The sequence below is a fragment of the Corvus brachyrhynchos genome, unplaced genomic scaffold (genome assembly GCF_000691975.1).
Source record: "Corvus brachyrhynchos isolate BGI_N302 unplaced genomic scaffold, ASM69197v1 scaffold32, whole genome shotgun sequence".
Lineage (NCBI taxonomy): Eukaryota > Metazoa > Chordata > Aves > Passeriformes > Corvidae > Corvus > Corvus brachyrhynchos.
In genome coordinates this window covers 15,579,587-15,600,462 of record NW_008237919.1, presented here as the reverse complement: position 1 = coordinate 15,600,462, position 20,876 = coordinate 15,579,587, and the positions used below count along the sequence as shown (strand labels likewise).

The following is a 20,876-nucleotide window of genomic DNA, read 5'->3' as shown; positions in this document are numbered from 1 at the left end:
CTGGCATTTTCCTATGGAAAAAAAGAAAAGGTTTTGCTGAGTTAAAATTGGAGATTAGTGAGCATGCTTTTCTAGCTGCATTGGTGAGAAAGCCACATGTACTTTGTAAATGTATGTAAATGTATGACAATCTAACACACAATTAGGCAGCTGTACCAGACCTCTAAAATGGGGCCTATGGATGACCTAAAATTCTCCTTAAGGATTTTTGTATTGTTATCTGTCCACCTAACGCCAGCACTGGAATGAGCAGACTATTGGGATAATTTTCTACCTTGCAGGGAAAGGCTTGTGGAAATGAGACACCAGAGAAAGTAAAAGAAGCCAAAGCCAGACATGGTGAGAACATGTGTACTCTCTTCAACTCTGCATATTCAATGGGATAGCTGTGGGTCCTGTGCATTTCCCTGGGGAGTTTATTCTTTTAAAACAATGTTCTGACTGTGGGCTTGATCCCATGGTGCCAATAGCTGGAAGACTTAAGGAATTGGGTGTCTGCTCTGGATTTAACATGAGTTTTTGGTACCAGGTGACAGAGCCCTGACCACTGGCTGCACTTTCAGCAGCCTGAGGGCTCTGCTTTCCCCAGAGAATTGACAGTGTTTTGAAGGCCAGTGGCCAAGCTGCTGTGGTGCCAGCATGGGTACCACAGGAGGGACAGAGTGATGGTGAAAAGAAGGGTTTGGGGCTGAGGGGGTAGCGTGGCCAAGGTTCAGCCCCTCAGGAACTCCCAATGGATATTCCAGAGGATGGCACATGGAAGGGCTTAAGTGAAATAAGGGCAGAAGCAGAGTGTCTGGCCCCAGACACCAGAGAAGAGCTGAGGCAATTTCTCCTGTCCTGGTAGGTATTATGGACAAAGGCCTGTGGGTCCCATGTACTATCCAGTGTCTGGGAATCTAAACACCAACGAAAAAAAATATTTTTTTCACATGGGCTGTTGAACAGAGACAAACTCTTGCAAGAGTTTGCAAATGGGCACTTTTCTGCCCTGTGCTTGCTCAGAAGACTCTTTGTAGGAACAAAAACCTGTGGTAAGGAAGGAAAAGATTTAACTCCTGAGTGAGCTCTGGAGATTCTGCAGCATTTCCTACCCTTGCCCTCATCTTGCCCTGTTACTGTGGCTGTAGGCTTTTCTAGAGGAAAACTGGGTTTACATGGGGCTGCATATCCAGTGCTCCCAGCTCCATTTTGCAGGGAGCAAAGAGGAGCTGTGGTTGTGGAATATAAAGCCTGTATATGGCTCTGTTTGGTAAGGCAAATGTGGGTAGGAGGAGTAAGACTAGAGCTCTAATTCTCTGTGTGTGGAAGAGACAAGGAGACTGAGTCCCTGGGAAGACAGAGCAGTGTCACTGCCTGATGTGAAGGTTTTACTGTTTCATAATTAGATGAAGTCATCTAGTTTCTAGATGCAGGAAATAAAAGAGTCTTTGACTTCATTAATTTTTACACACATAAAGCTGTTGCATTCATTGTCCTGGCTGAAGAGAGCTGTGTTTAGTGCTCAGCTGGAACTTGGTTTGTATTTCAGTGGAAATCCCTTGTCCCATAGCACTGAGCCCCACCAGTGACTCAGTGCTGACTCAGAAGAGAAAGTTCCATTCGCTGAATCAGCCCCAGAGCTGTGGGACAAGGCAAGGTTTTCCTTGGCTCTCTCCATCCAAACAGTGATCAGACCTGTCGATCTACTCCGCTTGCTAGGTGGGATGAGGCCACAGCTCAAGAGGCTGAAGTCACGCATCAGGACATATTTGTAATGAGAAAAAAAAAGACATCTTCATGGACTTGCTTGTTTGTCCAGGATGTAGAAGGAGGGCACCCAGATTTGGAGCTCTCTGGATACTTATTTTAGAATTTTCTAAAGGGAAATTGTCATTCACGCTTCAGAAATGAGAAGACACAGGTACACTTTGGGGTCTTTTAATTGAACTATTATTCTAATATTCTGTCTGACTCATATTCTGTTTTCCCTGCATGAGTCTCCTTCACAATGGTGGGTTTTGAGTTTTGTGGACTTGTATATTTTTTTAACTCACCATTATATCAGCTGCAGTGCTTCTCATAGGGAGTAGTGGAAGATGCTAAAAGTTATTTTATGACTATGTAAGAGCTGGTATATTACTCACCTTTCTAAAATAAAAGTCATATAATGAATTATGTGGAATGATGCTGAAAAAGGTAATTTTAAGTTGAAACTTCACAAAGAAATTTTGTTAGATCTGTTATTCTGCAAAGCATTTCCCTGCAAAGGTGACTGAGAGAAGATCCTTAATACAGTATTTGACTACATCTGCATGGAGTATGCTCCTTCAGCAACAGACCAAGGAATCCAGTCCCTTTCACTCTTGCCATCTGTGACTGCAGCAAAAAGAGTTGAATATTTGCTCCCTATGTATTTAATGCCTCGATAAATTTTCACTGGGCACTGCTGACCCTGTCAGCCATCTGTTTTTGGTACTGGGCTGCCACACAGTGGCCTCCTTCAGAAACCTGGAGAATGGGAGGAGGTAGGGGGAATATCAAGTTGATAACGAGAATGAGCTAATACAAACGTCATGATTCAGTTTACAGTGGCTGTTAATTCCTTACTGGCTGGGGGAGCAGAGTTTTATTTTGTACAGTCCAAACCACAAGAAACAAACATGAAAACACCAAAAAAAAAGAGGTAGGAAGCTCCTCAGTTAACTAACAAAAAGTTCTGTCAAGAAATTTATAAAGGAGTTTGTATGAAAGTAGAGGAGTTTTCTCTGGTTTACTAATAATTGCTTTATTTTATTTGCTACTTCCTCTTTTCTCCCTAGATACAGACTACTAAGATTTGAAGCGTTTTCAGATGAGCTCACATTGGGAGGATGTTCATGGGGAGGTTTGGTTTTGTACTGCTGGTTAATGGAAGCACAGCCACTCCTCAGGCAGTGGAGAAATCCTGTTTTGATCCAGACCTGGAATCTGTGTGATTTTAAATTTCAACTAAAGTGTTCCTTCACACAGGTTCTGCCTTTGTAAAGTGTCATGGAATGGTTTGTGGTGGAAGGGACATTAAAAACCATCTTGTTCCAAACTGCCTGTTAGCAGCAGGGGTGCCACCCACTATCCCAGGTAGCTCAGAGCCCCACCCAGGCTGGCCCTGAACACTTCCAGGGATGGGGCATCCAGAGCTTCTCTGGGCAACCTGTTCCACCAGGAGGGAGGTGGGATGGGCTCGACTTCATCCATTAGGATCCTTTTTGGATTATTACTTTGTAACCCCGATAAAATGCATGGGGTTTTGCTGCCCTATAGGTTGAGATTTTACACTCTTCACTCCCCTATGACTTCCTCATTCCTGGAAGCAGGTAATCCACGCCAGGTGGTCAGTCCTGGAGACTTCTAATGCACCTGAGCCTGAGAGCCTTCTGTGGCAAATAATCTGAGACAAAAGAAAATCTGACAGTGTCGGACAGTCTGATTTTCTGACATTCCAAATATGCACTTCAGACCATCGGGAACCCTTAAATGACATAGAGGATTTAGGAAGTTTGGACTTTAGTGGTGTTATGTGCCTCCAGTCAGACAAGGTGTGTTGGTTCAATAATATGAATTAATGCCAAGTAAGGAAGCAGAAAAGTAGGAAAATGAACTCTGTCTGCAAGAAAATACTTTTAAATCTTAAAAATAATTTCATGTGATTATATGTCAGGTTTAGGTCTATTATTTTATGTAATCATCTGTGATAGGAATGTTCTGTACCTGCTTGTTCTAAGAATAACCATCCTGTGCACTTTGATTTGTCATAGTGTAAAGAGTCTGATGTTGTTTACAGTAGATGGATGTGAAATATATTTCTGTGAAAGCTCTGGGATCTTCCTTTTAACACTTGTACATTAGTGCTATTGGAGTGATGAGTCTTTCCTTGGTGAAATTATTGCTTGCTTTGTCATTGTGCTTATAAGGCTGATTTTATTTTGTCATAAATTCCAGTGCAGGCAGAGAAGCACAAGTGACTGAGGCAGTTATTGCAGGCAAAACTGTCCCTACTTGGGGAAATTTTTATTTAATCTAATTTATTGAGAATTAACACAAACTTCTGTTCACCTTGGTTCTGATGCTGAAAAAAGGGAGAAAACTAATCAAATAAACACTTCAGTAGAAAACCTTCCTGCCCCTTCCCCAGGCTCAGCAGAAGCTTGATCAGCATTCACAGGAGCAAAAGCCTGAATGTAACAAATGAGAGCCGGAATTGAAACTGTCGTAAAGGGACATGGTGGGGCACCAACTTTCCTGCATGTGTATTTTCAACAACAGCAACCACTTGCTGCAATCTAATAGACGTCTCTTAATGGTCTGTTTATCTGAGAAATGGAGAACAGGTTAATTTTGAAAGGAAAAGTCCATACTGGGCAAGTATGTGCACTCAAGATCCCAAAAGGAAGTGTACAGAGGAAACCAGATTCTGTATTCTATTCAGTGAGGTTTTTAGGGGCCCTCCTCATGAAAATCCCAGTGCAATTAGCCAGAAAAGAGTTTGTCAGAAAAATCTGATGAATTTTTTATGTGGAAATATGCCCATGTGGTATCTTTTTCAAGCAATTTCACAAATAATTAAAAAAAAAATTCAATTTTGGAAAATGTTTCAGAAGAATAAGATGGTGCAAAAAGAAACTGCATATTTTTCTTGAAATTTGATTTCATTTTTTTATATGTGTTCTGTTAGTAAAAATGTGATGAAACTTTCAGCACAGAGAAAGAAACTTTAAGCAGAAAGAAGAGCAAAGCCTTCAGTGTGTATTGAATTGCTACTGTCATTAATGATTTTCAAAACTGAATAAAACTTAGATGTTTTATGAATTAATGGGAGTAGTTATATTTAATTCCTGAATAACCGATTTCCTATATTTCCATTTGTTAAATATTATAAGAACAGTATATATGAACTAAAGTTAAGAATTTATAAAAAATAGTTGAAAATTCCTAGCTACTCTCTTTCAAAGAAACAAATTTCAGTGGTTTTATTCCATGGGAAAGTTCCTTTTAGAGTAAAACCTCGTTGAAAAATACGGAATTTCCCATGAAATAAATGCTAGATTTTGAGAAACTTCACAAAAAAGCCATGAAAAAGTTCAGTTGCCTGCTGGAGAATGGGAGTTGAGTCCTGAAATCTCTGGGCACTAATGAGAGACTTCTTGTCTGGATGAGAAAGAAAAGAGAAATCCCATCATTGGGAACTGGAATGTCCCTGGAGGTATCACAATGTGCTCTTTGAAATGCTCATCCCATTGGTCGTGTTTGGAGCCCAGAATTTTTGGTGGGATGTTTGGGGCAAATGGAGGTTATGACACCCATGTCAAAATCCTACTGGCTTGAGAGAGAGGGAGCTTGTGTGGGAATGCTGCTATCCCAGCTGATTTAGGGCCCTCTCATCTTCTCCTGCCATGGGAGTCTTAAAAGGTTTGGGAAACATCTGCCAGATGTGTTCTGAGTGTGGGGGATCCCTCCTCAGTGCAGGGAGAGGTTCCTAAATGGATTGTGAATTTTCTCCCTTTATTTCCTATCCGAGGTGTCGCAGCAAGCGGGGGATGTGGGGCTGCTCATCAGTGCGTTGTTCTGTGGTGCCTGCAGCTGAGTTTGACTGGATGTGGGTTCTTTCCAGTCCTGTTTTGCCATGTTTTTGTTGGAAACCTGTTCCTTCAAACCATATCTTCATCAGTATTCCAGGGCATTGCTCCAGTCCTGCTCCTGCCTTCTCCCCCAGGAGTTTTCCCCCGAAATGCAGAGGTTTCTCCTGGATATCTGGTCTCTGGCAGGATCTGCTGTCAGTGGTTTCTGTTCTTCCAGAAAATTGCCTCCTGGAGCTGGGGTAGGAGACTGAGTAGAACACAAACCACAGAGAAATAACCTGTGGGTTAATCCAAACACAGAGCTGAAGTGGTGGTGGCTGTAAAATCCATACGGCAGGTTAGAAAAACAGTGAGAGCAATGCCATTTAAAACAGTGTCAGCGTGCCTGGGGTGGTGGAAGGAAGGTTGCTACTTACAAGCTCCTGGAGAGAGAATAGAGTTACACAGGTTTTTGGATGGTTTTCCCTGTATCTCCTGCAGTTTAGGTAAATGCTGACTAGAACTGGAGGATGAACACTTGTATTCCTGGCTGAAAAGACTGGGAAACAGAGGCTCCCAGCTCCACTGGGATGTGCTGGTTGCAGTGTGGGTACAGTCCTGATCTTCAGTAGATTGAGAAAACCCATGTTTGCAGCATAGTAAAGCAGGGACTGTCATGGAATCAATTGCAGTAAAGGAATGCTACAAATTCTGGCCCTGCAGTGCTGTCCTTCCTCACAATCTGCCCTTCCAGTGCTTCTATTCAGTAAGTTCAGGTCTGAGGAGGTGCCTTGCTTTTCTAAGCAATAAATTTTTCTTGCACTTCTTATCATTCTTATAATGGTTTTTTGTAGCACCCAGCTTCTTTCTTCAGCTGGAAATAGGGCTATTCTAAGTGTAATTTTAGAAGTACAACTTAAGAAATTTTAACTGACACCACAATGCAGTATGTGTTCAGTGTCAGCAGTATTTGGTGTGTCACAAAATATTCCTTTGGTGGATTTTATTCTGTCTGTCTAATGTCTGTGTTGCTGTCCCGACCCTTTTGCCATCAGTCAGGCTGATTTAATCAATTTAGAAAACGGGGGAGCACTGGAGGAGTAGTGTGTCAAACCAAGCAAAAGCAGAAGTGGATCTCAAAACTCTATACATCATCTCTAGAGATCTCCTACATCATAGATAATGGCTCTTCATGATCCTTGTGAATTCAGAGGTGTTGGCAGGTGAGTTTTAGCTTGTTCAAATTTAAGAAACAATGTTATGCAATATATAGAGCTTGAGAGATTTCTGAAAGAAGGAATGTGTTAGTAATGACATTGGGTTATTTCATTTATACGAGGAGCATCCTGCTGCGAAGGTGCTATCCTTTGTAGTACTACTTTTTTAAATAACATCAGTATTTTTTACAGTATGATACTCCCATGTTCTTCTTTTTCAGCAAGAAGCCTGTGCCTGATTTAATGTAGAGGATAGCTCAGAGAAATGCATTTCAGGGTTTCTTAGCAGTGGGCTTTTTGCAGTGGAGCAAAACGGAGCTAACAACGTTTTATCTAGAGATAAATGTATGAGACCCATTTTAATTGGCTGAGTGTTGTTATGGGTGCAAAAATCCAAAGAGTCACAACTGAATTAAGTAAATCACCTCACCACATCTTTTGATTTTAAACCTTAATGCTTATCACTTCTAGATTGGTCCCCATCCACCATGTCCTTTAAGGACTGCAGAGCAAAGACGACCCAGCCAGCAGTGATGGCAATCCATGGCTTTTGCTTGGACAGGTCTTCCAACCCTAAGGAATTACAGGCAATTGGGGAAAAGTGTAACTAAGAAGAAAGTTGTTGGGTTTTTGCTAGAGGATGTATTTGTTTGAATTGACTCAAATATCTTCTTTCTTCTATTTTGCTGCAAAATATTACTGCCACATGTTATGTCCTTTGGAGTGTGATCCAACAATCAGAGTAGGAAATAGAAGGGTGATTTAAATGCCGTAATGAAAACAAAACTGTCTTTAAATGCCAGTATAGGGAATCTTCCAGTGGAACTTCTGCTGGACTCCCTGCAAAAATGGTCCAGCCCCATGGAAAAAATGTAGCTGAATATGATTATGCAAAAGAGTAAGGGATTTCCACCTTTGATCACTGGCTGATCATAAAATACTGAATAAAATATTAAAAAGAGTGGTAACAGTGGATTTAGGACTGCAGTGTTATAATCAGTGAGAAGCACAGTACTTTGCCATCCTGGCAAAACGCAATGCATCTTTATTTTTTTCCTTTCTTAACCAAGGAACGCAGCGTGTTTGACAGCTCACAGCCTGAATGGGTTTGCCTTACATGAGGAAAAAATAAACATATGTGGGGTGTGGAGGTGGTGTTGTTTCCGTTTAATTTGTGGTGGGGTGGTGTTGTTTCTGCTTAATTTGTGTAAGGTTAAAAGCAGGTATTTGGGAAGTTATTTGCTGTCATTTAGAAGGTGTTACAGGGAGGTCTTGAACAGGAAATTGTGAAAAAAAGTTTGTATGCCTTTGAATTAATCCTTTATAAATAGGTGCAACCAGAGGGGTTGAATAAAGGCTGGGATTTATTTGCACAGGAAAGTAAATTATGCATGTTATATGTATAAAAGAAAAGGAGAAGAGCCATGTGGCAGGGAAAATGTGAGATGTTTCTGTAAAAGGCTGTTTTTTACTTTTGCACAAATGTGGCACCGTGTTGACAGCGTGCGTGACATCATGTGATGTGTATGATGTCAGCAACTTGGTGTCATGCAATTGTGTATTTTAACTCGCATTTCAACAAGAAAAAGACAAACTCTTGGGTTTTCTTTAAAATGTGAAACATAACGACTCCAAATTAAAAGGCAAATAAAAATAGCCCACAGTCCCCACCAAAATGTCTTGCTCCAGTTTGGGGGAAGCTGGTCTCCATCACCCAGCACAGGGAGGCAGATGTAGGTGCCAAGGAAGGGATGCTCTTCTCTCTGCTTTGTGCTGAGACAATTTCTCTGGTTTTAATGACATTTCTCCTTCTCCTGCCCAGTGAAATCAGAACCAGTATCCAGCTTAGAATGGCAATATGTCGAGGAAGTTGCTTGTAGTTAATCCATAAAGTAATTCTCTTTCTTAGACATTTATCTCTTCTGCAGTACTGACTTGGGTGATAATGAGAGGGAAAAAAAGCACCCCTCGGGTAAGAAAGTGAATTTTTTCATTTCACACTGCTTCTGAAGAGCTTCCTGGTGCTCTGCTGGCAACAGAATGATAATTTTCCACTCTGCTACTTCTCAATGTAAGACTGAAAATTCTGTTAATGGTGAGCTGTTATGTTAATTAGTTAATCATTTAATTGTTTCTAAAAGCTGTTTCTACTAGTGCAAGGTAAAGAGATATAAATCTAGCTATGCATATTTATTTATAAATCTGGAAGAGAGGAGGGTTTATACCTGGATGTATGTTTCTAATTGGAGGGATTTTCTAAGAACCTGATTTACAGAGAAAAGATATTGACAACAGACTTTAAGCTTTTTCCTTTTGGGAACTCAAAATCACTAATTACTCTTCAGTCCTGCCTCTTGATTTCTTTATTTTTATTGGCCTTTTTGGGGAAGAGAACATAAAATAACTCAAGTATGCTGTGCTTTAGTGGTTCTAACTGATTATAGTTCTGCACTTAATTAATGAGAAATTATGGTAAATAACTCCTACTGTTCGGCATTCATTGAAAAAAATTCCTGGAAATAATGGAGACCAGATGAGAGAGAGAGAGAGAGAGAGAGAGAGAGAATTGAAACTCAAAAGTGGGCTGGTGGGGCAGCTGCTTTCCCAGAAGCCATGTTCTATAACCCCATATATGCTTCTTACAGGTTATTTATTTAGGAAGTAGAAACTTTTGAAAGGAAAAATCTGTACTGAAGAGGTTAAAGTCTGATCTTACATCCCTATTGTGTATGACAGCCTCACCTTTTAGTCTCCAAAGTGTGGCTGATCTTTCGAGGTGCTCTGCAAATGGGTAGCTTGAATTTGTGGTGGCAGGGGAATTCCTGTGGAATCCAGGTGATCCCCATGGGTTGTGTGATTCCTGATGAGGGGGTACAGGGTAGCTGTGTGCTAAAGGAGCACAAAAATGTAGGTATGAGCTAAGAGTTTTTATAGATTGTAGGTAGAGGAGTAATGTTAGGTTTTTAAAAACACTGAGTGTATCCCAACTACCTCAGTCATAACCTGGTGCTGAATGTTCTATAGCATCACAGCACATGATGCTCTTTGGGTGTTACAAGAAAAAAATACCATCACCAGAGCACACTCCATCTTCCTTTAGTGTTTTAAATTTCACCACTGGGTTTTTTTCATGAGGTTCTATTGAACTGAGCTGTGCCTGTGAACAGCACGGGTAATTAAGCTATATCTGAAGTGTATTCAGGCTCCAGAGATATGCTACATTCAATAAGTTCACAGTGCATTCTTGAAGTAAATGAAGCAAGATTTCTGCAGTCTACTTGCTGAAAAAATGCATTATGTATTGCCAGCTAGCTCTACCAGCCAGGTTTAAGCTGTTCATACACTGCTTTGTTTGTGTTACTTGTGACTTTATCACTTTACAGAGTAAATTACAGATGTCTGAAAATGAAAAACCTCCCAAATGCCTGTTGAGAAAATTTAGGATAGAAACCAACATGAGTGGGCAGTTTAGGAGTTCGCTCCTGTTATATCATTGAATAAAATCGGTTTGATGTCTTTAATGAAATGAGACAGTCTGAAGGCAGAGAATAGCTCATGTTTACACTGTGGGAGCATTGGAGAAACCGTCTGTTCCCAAATTCAGGGTACAAATTGTTTTGCAGCTCAGGGTCAAGAAGAAAATACCCTCTTTTTCCCCTCTCCATATCCTGCAGGATGCTATGGAACAATTAAGTTCATTGGGGGTGGGGGGGCAGGATTAATCCTCTTGCGGAAACATCTGGAATTGGTAAATAACTGAGGTAGGAGACCCTCTTAGAACAGAATATGAAGGATTTCCACAGTGGAACAAACCAGCTTTTATTCTTTCCTTTTCTCCTGTTCTCAGCTCTTTGTTAAGTGACAGATTTTAAGACCTGAAACATAGAAAAAGCGTGTCTGTGCTTAAGGGGGAGATAGGAAGGAAGAACTTCAGCCAAAATGAACATTATAGACCAGACAGAGGATATGCTTATTCAGGATGGGATGAAAGAAGAAAATACCTCTCATGGCATGAGACCATTTGAACTTTCAGATACCTGGAAATAACACTGGTAATGGCAAAAGACAGTGGAAGTTTCTTCTAGAAAGTAGAAAAGCAGGGGGTGGATGGAAGGGCTGGTTTGTCTCAGAAGGACATTTCCCCAAACACAAGTTAAAAATCATGAGTAAATGGGAGATACTTGCTGCTGACTCGGAACCAACACCTCTTTTTGTCTTTGTTCCTCTGTCATGGTTTTCAAAATGCGTGTAACAGATATATATTCAAAAGTGCTATTTTTTATAGACCCTTATATATCCTGGCTGAGAAGTTACTTCAGAGCAGAAAACCTGAAACTTCCTGAGCCTCAGGCAAAGTGGAGCGATATATGATAAACTCCTCTGCAACTGTAATTTTACATGGCTTATTTGGCTCGTGCTTATTATGATTTCTGCCTGGTTTTCTGATGAGTCCAAACAGAAGAGGCTGATTCTGTGGTAATGTTCTCTTCCAGCAGAGTGTAATAGATACACCAATACAATAATTCTTCTGCAAGAAAATTATTTGTCTTGATGTTTTTGCATCAAGGCTGAGAGGAAGCAAACCGACTGTGTCTCAGCTGATGTTTTGAACTGACTGAGACCTGCCTGCCAGACTTAGGGAATTTAATAAATGGGACTTGTGTGGTAGATATTATACTATTAAGCTTCCCACCTATCTCCTGCCAAAAGCAATTTCAATTAGAGTGCTTTATTTCCAGGACTTCCCCCACCCCAACCTTCTCCTCAATGTATCTGTATTCGACAGTGGTGTTATTTTGTAAATATATGCACGAGTTTAGCACAAACTAAACCAGAACTGGCTGTGCTGGAGAAGTGAGAGTTCCCTTCAGGCATCTACTAAAATTCCGTTTTTCCCCAAGAAATTATGGGGTTTTTTTTTCTGCTGAAAACTCACAGTATGTGGCATCAGTGATAAATTGACTTGATTTACTCTAGATTTGTTAAATAACATTTTATTTCTATTGAAATCGTAATGTTGGATGCAACCTGATTCTTTCTAAATTACTCTGTTCTCAAACTTCTATCAGCATGTTTAATATAAATTGCTATTATCAAATTAAGATGTTACAATTTAAGAGTGTCTAAAACGTTTTGGGGGTTTTTTTTCTGTCATATGTAAAGTAAATATTGTGACAGCTGTCTTACTGCAGATGTCTTCATAATCCTCCTGGTAGGATTTCATATTAATGAGACTTTTTCTGCCTGTAGGTTTGATTTCATGGATGTAGGGCTGCTACTGGGTCCCTGCACTTGCCACTATTTGCTTGAATACAACACCAGCCTATAAATGTGCTCCTCTGCCTGGGAGCTGACTCAGGCCAGGACTAGAAAATTGTTGTGTGTCTTCAAAAGACTGTGAGGACATAAACACAGTCTCCTCACGAGTATCTGAACCATTAGAGCATCTAATGCATAAGGCACAAAACACAGCCCCAGCTGGCCCCTTGCACTGGCCCAGGGATTTCTATTTGATTATTGACGTGGCTTTTGTGAGCCACTTCAGCCAAATTTCCAGCTCAGATGTTTGGGTGAGATGTGGATGTGAGACTCAAAAGCCACCTAAGACTACGGTCTGTCTCCTTCTCCCAGAAGCTTTGCTTGAAGCATTCCAGGAAAGAAAAATAATTCTCCAAAGGGTTTTCTGATCCTCCAGAGACTGATTGGTGTGACATCGAGAAAGAGCAGTTAGCTGTAGTTACTCCTTATAAATTCAGGAGAGGGTGAAGTCAGTTCTCTGTTTAACAGTAATTTTATTTAATATTGCAGTAAAGAGTGCTCTTTTTTGTGATGCCTGTAAAAAGTGCTATAGAAATGGAAGAGTGTTTTATATTCTCAGAGATACAGCAAAATGCATAGAAACAATTTCTCTTTTTCCAGGTTTCACATCCCATTAGATGTGAGGGAGACTTAAGTAACCTCTTTTAAGAAAACTGGGCATTTCAAAAACACTCAAGAACCAGGAAAGGACTTCAGAATAGAGCAAACAAAAATGAAAGAATATAGCAGCTATTTCAAAAGTGCAGCCAAAAATAAATTCCTGTCAGGAGTATCCAACCTACTCAGCCTCAATCTGTGGGGCAAGGAAGGATGCTGACAACTAAAACTTACAGCAGCTGAAAACCAGAAGCAGCTAATAAAGCAAAGTTATTAGCTGTGGTTTGCTACGATGCTTTAACCCCCCCCAAAAAGGCTGACCCAACAAACTAAAATTCCTTGTCGCCATCTACAATCTTTTTACATTACCACTAACACTTTAGCTAATAATTAGGAATTCCTCTGGTTTTCACTGTCACTGTATGAATCATTTGGTTTAAATGTGGGTACCTTAAGTGAGTCTGAATGACTCTGCTGGAATCCGCAAATTAAGTAGACCATTTAATCTTCTCAGCAGCATTTACCTGGCTAGAGGAAACCTGGCGCAGACATTTTGAATGTTAATGGGAGACGTAAAAATGAAGGTTCTTCTCACTTTTGTAAAGGTCAGCAGAATGAATGGCACAATTCACATCACCTGAAAAAATGAAAACATCTTGCAAAGTGTCAGAAGTGCAAAAAAATTAGTGTTGGAATGAATAAACATGTGAAGGAATTAAGTGAAATGGGCACAGAATTTGCTTTGGGTCTAGGGATGAGCAAGCAGTGGGATCTGTATAAGGAAATCAGTTGAAAATGTGGAGATAAACCTAGATTGGGAAAGCTAATTCTAAATAGATAATTGGTCTGTAATATCTTCATTTCCCCCTCCCCTTTACTGAATATGGGGTCATTGGTCAACCAGCATTTTTAATGAGTATACATTACACACTTTAAAGAATCAGTTGCGAGGCACAAATAAAGAAAATCCTGTGAATGGACTCTAATGGTAAAATATGTAATACTCATAACTACTAAATGTTGAAAATCCCACCATTTTTGCATTGGTAATAAAGTAGGTGAGCTTGGAAACTACATAAAATAATTAAACGTGGGGCGCATTGAACTTCTGTTTAAGTATCTCCTTTGAAGTAGTTGCTATTCTTTTGCTTAATTGAAAAAAAAAGAACTTGCTCTGCTTATTTTCTGAGAGGTCCCTCCGTGTGTTGCATTTCCCAACATACTTGTGTTTTCATGATTTTTTAAAATTATTTGCTTGAATGGTTCATTTCTGGGTTTTTTTTCTCTCAGTTTTTCTTCCATGCAACTGCTTCAGTACCATTTTCCTGCCTCCCTGGCCCCAGGCTCAGCAGCATCTGTAGGTCAGCTGAGTTTTGTGCAGACTGGTGAGGAATTGCTGTAGGCAGCAGAGTTTTGTGTGGAAGGAAATGCTGCAACTGTTTTATGGGAGCAGATTACATTTCTCACCTGAGGGGCTACCAGTGGTTAAATTGGTTCTGTCGAGCTGTCTGTGGGTTCAGAGCCCTGCATTTATTCAAAGTGCTCTTAACCAAAACCAGCATTTAACTTCTTTGCTTATTGGAAGACTTTGAGCCCATCTGCTCCAAATGGGTCTTTAGATATTGTTATTAAAATATCAGCAAGGGATATCACTCAAGACCAGAGTGCTCTTGCTCTGATTTCTGTGAAAACACAGACAAGGAAATATTCCCTGCCCCAAAGAAATGAAATGGGTAAGACAAAGCAAACAGAAGTGTCTGGAAGGGAATGAACTTGGTTGCAGTCACACAGTGAATAAGTCCTTGGCACACCTCAAGGTCTCTTGAATTTCGTGTGGTTGATTTTTTTTTTTAATAAATGCAAGTGATTTGAAATGGTATCCACAATGTCAGAAATCCCCTTTTCATCTCTTGTTATTGGTCCATAGCTGGAAATACCCTTTCTGTCACCTGAAGTGATCTCACTGACCTGCTGCACTCCCTAATCCCTATCACCTGCCCCTCTTCCTTCACCTACCCTGTGATGTAGGAAAGGTGTGAAAGAATAGAGCATTTGTTATCTTGCATCAACAGCTATTTATCAGAGACAAATGAACTCCAAAATGAGGAAAAAAGGAGATACTTCACAGTAGCTTCATTTATAGAGGTGGTAGCTTCTTCTGAAGACCAGGAATTTGGTCTATTGTTGTTAATAATGAACAGATCGAGCTATAAATCAGTTTTCCTAATGTCACAGATTGTAAGAGGAATAAAAACAGTGGAGACCACAGACATACTGTGTTTTTATATTGCTTTTTCATCTGGTTTCCAGTTACCTTTTCTACATATTTGTTTCCTCACCGTCTTCCTGTCTCCCATGGTGGTATTTTGAAGTGCTACTGGACTCCTTTATGTAGGAGGTCTCCACCAAGGCAACTGAGTGAAGCTGTAGAAGAAGTGCCACCAGCTCTGCTTTCTGATCGGACACAAAGATCCCTCTGCTTTCTACCCAGCTGCCTCCTCCTCTCCTTCATACTTGGCACCTTATCTCCTAAATTATGTGGAAAAAATCGTAATTAGTACTGATGGGAATGCACGTGCACACACATACACACACACACACATATGCACATACATATATATATATAAGTTAAAGCTTTTTTCTTTATAGTGATTAGGTCCCTGTTTCAAAAGGCACTTTGGGGTCTCACTCATGCAGAAAGTCATGAGAAACGACCACAACATGAAACAACAGCAAAGCTCCAGGCAGTACTGCAGATTCAGGTGCTGAATTTGTGTTCACACACCATGAAACCAATCCTGCACGGTGTAGTCATTATTGTCCCCATATTGGGGTGTTCTGTCACATCAGCTGACTGGTTCTGCCTCGTTTACAAATAATCTTTCTTTGGTAAAATAACCTACTTTTTCTACATTAATATGAGGCTCCATCTGCAGCAGTGGGTTCATTCAGGCATTGCAAAATGTGTAAGTGACCATTTTCAAATTCAGTAGCACCTTGAGGGGTAAGTTAGGGTCAAAGTCCCATTATACAGGCACTGTAAAAACTCACAGGAGTTTTTCCTTGACAGGAAATTTCTCTTATCTAAGTATTCAAGAATAGCCAAATTTAGGAGGTGAAATAGTGGTGCAGAGAAGAAAATAATTTGCCAACATCATTTTGCAAGACAACAGAAACGATAATAAATTAAACCATAGTCCTGATTGAGTGTCTTATCCAGAACCACTGTTGTGTTCCATAATTAAACAATAAGACTTAATATTATATTTAGTAGAAGACAAGGAAGAAAGTAGAAGTGTACACCTTAAACCACCTTTCTGCTTTTTGTGGTGCTCTGGACTTTTCTTTCCTGCTGTTTGCCTAATATCTGGGCAAAGAGTTGACTTGAGAAATGTGGACTTTTATTCTGCCCCAGTTATGGACTTTTAAATCTTCCTATCCTTTCCATCATGGAGACTTTTGATTGCCTATTTACTCTGCCCCTTCTGACCAGAGGAGGTCATTTAGGCTCCTTGCCCCTGCTGCTCCTGGGCAGGGTGTTTTTCACCTTGCTTTTTGTATTGCCTTGTGTGGATGGTGCTTTGTACTGCAACACCTCCACTCTGAGCCAGCTGCTGGTCCTTTACCTTGTTCTGTGCAAGGGTCTGTGCAGAGCATGATTTTTTTCCCATAAGTTTATCTCCTCTTGCTGTCTGCATGCCTTTCGCAAGGTTGGATCTCGCCTGTCTGCTTTACAAACCAGAACCTCTCCTGTTGGCTGGAGTAAATGAGCCACAAATGTGCCTTTAATGAATGAACTTTTAACAACTCCAAGTTATGTGTTGATGTGTGAGTTCTTGGGTCAGTAACATGAGCATGCAGCTCATATTTTGCTGCTTAACTTCTAGTCCAAGCCTCTATTCTGTCACAGGAGTCACGGCAGTTCATAGTTGGCTTTGTGTTTACTCCTGTCAAAAGCGTGTGTCTTCTATGTCCTTTCTTCCCAACAAGACAGCAAAAGCTCCACCTTTCTTTTCTCTGTCCTGCTCCCTGTGAGTAGGTTTGTTTATGGGCTTCATTGTTGTTACTCTTGCTCCAGTGCATGAGCAGATTTGTAGACTCAGAAATGTAAATGCTGCTTGGTTTGCCTGTTTAATCATAAATTTTGTTCTGGTGTGTGTTCTGCCTGGCTGACCATTGGTGCTGTGCTTCTCATATATTTATTAGGGAATAGCAAAAGAGCCAGAGTCTCTGAAACTACACTCACTTCTTGCCAGGGGCATTATTTGCAGAGATGCTGCAGGTTCTGCTCCTCTCCATTTAAGCGCGCACACAGGCTGGTTTCTTGGCCTCTTCCATTAAACTGTTCCATTTAGGGCTTTGCAGTTTTACAACATAACAGGAGAAATTAAAGGGTCCTGATGAGTGGAGTCCTTCCTTACTGTTTTCTGTAGCTCCTTCCCCACTAAAAGAGAATGGCTGAAACAACACAGGAATGAATTAACAGTGGAGGGGATGGCAAAAACAGGAACAGGACTACAAAGCAGTGAGTGCCATGCATTGCAGTGTGAAGAATTTCAGGGTAACAGCATTGACAATGCCTGAGTTAGGAACTGGAGGATTTAGGAGGAGAAATGTTCCTCTGCAGAAGATCAAGATGTCCCTATGTATTCTGTTTCTTGTCCTGTGTTTAACATTGATAACACCAGAAGGAAATCCCTGTTTTCTCTTTCATCTACAATTAGACATGCTGTATTTCACTTACAAGTACCTTTCAAGTAACGAAAGCAAAACAAACCCCTTTTTGATTACTCCTGTCTTTGAATGCAGATTTTTTGGTTTCAGACACAGAGTGATACAGCCATCTCCATGAGCACTGTCCTTACACCTTATGAATCCTGAGGGCTTTTTTTGCAAGAAAGCAGATCTAGAGATAGATTGCCTTGTTTCCAGCTCATGAACTCAGCTATGCTGATCTTCCCACTGATGGCATTTTAAGTTCTTCTCCTGGTACATATGTTTTGATACTTGCATGACATCTGCTAGTACAGAAAACCAGGTGTGGTGTGACGAAGATATGGACTATGTTACTTGGCAAGTTATATAATCCTAAAATCTGTCATAGGAACATAAAGTATTGGAATTTAAAGATGGAGTATTTGTAAGTCTAGACTAGGTGTTTGCTTTTGTTTAGAATAAGTGTTTGGATGTTTTCACAAAATGACTGGTATTATAGACATTCTGTTAAACCCTTCAGCTTTCCCACTTGGTTGTTTCATGAAATTCCCCAAAGTTTTCCCATCACATAACATGGTGGGCTTTTCTTTGGCAGCTCTGTTGGGCTACACTTTTCCTCAGAAAAACTAAGTCTTTGGGAAATGGCATCCAGGCAGGATGCAGGGAAATAGGAGATCTCTGTATCTTCTCTTCCTGGTGTAAACCAAACCCTGGGCTTCATTACTGCACCTTTGGAGAAATGTAAGAGAAGCAGTTGCTAAAATTGCCAAGCAAACCCAACGTGTGATTGCTGCGACGTTTGACTTTGTCAGCCGTGAAGACAAGCATGTTCTGAGACTGGACGTGTGCTCTTGCATGGATTAGGGAATAGGTACAAAAGATGGCATGGTTTCACAAACTGAAAGGAAGGGGAGCTCTATAAAAAGCAGACAAGCCTAAACAGCAGGGTTAAATGTGAGCTTTGAGGGGTAAGGTGAGGGGGAAGCTGAGGTTCTCAGCTTGCAGCACCAGCAGCAGTTGCACATTAATGAACCATTTTGCTTGGGTGTGTTGTGCTGCCTGTGTCAGTCTCTGCAGCTCCTGCTGGCTCCCCAGAACAGCAGAGACACCTCCCTGCCATTGCCTTGGCACCAGCCAGGCTCCCAGCATAACTGAGGAGCATCACAAGGGTCGTCCAGGCAGCAGTCCAAGAGGATGCAGCTTTCCCAGTTCAGGGTATGTATGATCTTAGAAGTAAATAGAAAAGTCTGCTTTTTTTTTTTACTGACCATTTTCCCTTTCCCTTTTTCTTTTTTTAGTATGTGCAATATACATCTCCTTTGGAACCAGTCCCAAATGATGGTGTTTAGCCTTTTCGTGTCATGCCCACCTGCTATTTTTCAGACATTTTAGAAAATTACTGGTTTCACAATAGGATTGCAACATATGTCAGAGGGACAGGGACATTAGGAAAAAATTGGAGAGGGACGAAAACATAAATGCGTCCAGAGCTGTTATTTCATGTTAATATGCAGATGTTTTTTATTGCATAAAGACATGGAGAACCATGTGGAACTTGCTCTCCTCACTCCTTTTGTCCCAGTCCTATTCCCCAGTTTTGCATTATGTTGGATTGTTGCATTTTCTTGTAACCAAGAGTGTGTATTATCCTTGAGGCACCATCTGTTTGCATTGTGCCTGTCTGAAATACCACCATGGGACCTGGCACACACAGCCCCTGAGTGCTCTGAAGACACACTTTAATAGCCTGATGAATAGGGCAGTTCTGCCCTTCCTTGATACTCCTGGATTCAGAGCATGAATAAAACAAGCTCCAGCCCAGGGAGCTCTCAAATGCTCTGCAGTCAATAGGAATTGGTGCTGGTTTGGAAGTGTAGGTGAAGATTGCAACAAGGCATGTGTGTTGTTACAGAAGGTTTCTGTTTGGAGTATATTTGTAAAGAGTGTATTTTCTCTTGTAATGCAGTGTGAAGACACAATTCCTATTGCTCATTTTGGCTGAGTTAGAAACTGACCCAGCTGTCTTTGAGCTGCAGCTGAATTAGCTCCTGAGTCAGTTATAATCCACTTCTGAAGCGATAGGAACCCATTTCCCTGACTCACTTTTAGCCCATTGTCAGTAATTCAACATGATCTTCAATAAAGATATGACAAACTCAATTTTTCCCCATTACAGTTGCCCTTTTAAGCAATAACATTTTTCTCAGACCATATTTCTTGGTTTGTTTTTTATAGCCCAAAATTCAAAGCCACAAAAGAATAATAAACAATATTTAGGTCTTTTGGAGTCCACACTTTGTGTGGTTGTGTATGTCAGCATCCTTTTCTACAATGCAGTAGAGCAGAGATGAAGCATATCCAAAATCAGGCTTATCAAAGATCTCTCTAATATTTAAAGAGAAAAAAATATATATATTTTAAACCACGTTTTATGAATCAAAGCTGAATTCTGTTTGCTCCAATCTTTCTATTTTCTTTCAAAAAAACCCTAGCTCTGAACTTAAGCTATAAAAATGATGAAGCATCGTTGTGAATGTCTGTAGAAAGAAAAAATAGGACACCACTTGAGGGCAGCAAATGCTCAGCTTCTCTCTGACAATATGGCAAAATATCATGAGGCGGCAGGAGACTGTACTTTCATTTTCCATTCATTTATCTTGTAACTTTTGACTTGTCTTACAAAGAGCATTGTTTCCAAATAATTGCACAGATAGAAAGAAAACATATATATTTTTTTAATTGCTGCAAAAATTTAAAAAAAGGGAAATTTTGTTCTGGGTTTTTATTTTTACTTTGGAATTCAGCAAACATATGAAGGTGCATGGAAGTTTTTTGAAGGTGGAAGAGAAGGGATCCAGCAGTAGAAGGTCATTTTCACCAAATATGTCCTAGGAATTTTACACGCCATTTGTGCAAAGTCTTCACACAAGAAAATACAGAAAAAACATATGAACTTGGGAAAAAAAAAAAATCAGTATAAATGGTAATGTGAGATCATGTAGCTTTCAGATACCTAAAGAATGAAGACAGTGTCAAAATACACATTTGAGATGTCAGGTTAAATCTGCACAAGAACTTTTAATCCTAGCATAGACTAAATTCTTACGGAACTTGATTTCACAACCATATCTTTTCCCAAAAAATGCTCAGTTTTAAAATGCAGCAAAATGATAAAACACAATCCATCATCTGGAGCTAAATTTACGCCTTTGTGCTCCCTTAACAGTTTTAGAAGTTAGATGCCGAGTAGAGATCTTTACCAATTAGGGTAAGAGGCTGATCAGCCAGGAGGTTATTTGGGAACTCGATGGAGAAGCCCATGGGGGTTTTTTGTGATTCATGGGGATGATGAAGAAGTTTCAAGTTTCAGTTGAGTTTTTTACTTTCTTCATAGTGCCATCTTTCCTCAGCTGACTCATTTTGCACCTTTTCTTGTACCAGTTGCTGCCTT

The 20,876-nt window shown here is 40.4% G+C and overlaps 1 long non-coding RNA gene across 1 annotated transcript; it reads left to right on the top strand.

The window, feature by feature from the left end:
- Positions 1–1,267: 1,267 nt before the first annotated feature.
- On the top strand, positions 1,268–16,714 carry LOC108446499. Its single transcript, XR_001861711.1, has 3 exons — positions 1,268–3,174; positions 10,680–10,686; positions 16,704–16,714. It is a non-coding gene; the product is annotated as an uncharacterized LOC108446499 (long non-coding RNA).
- The last annotated feature ends 4,162 nt before the right edge of the window (positions 16,715–20,876 follow it).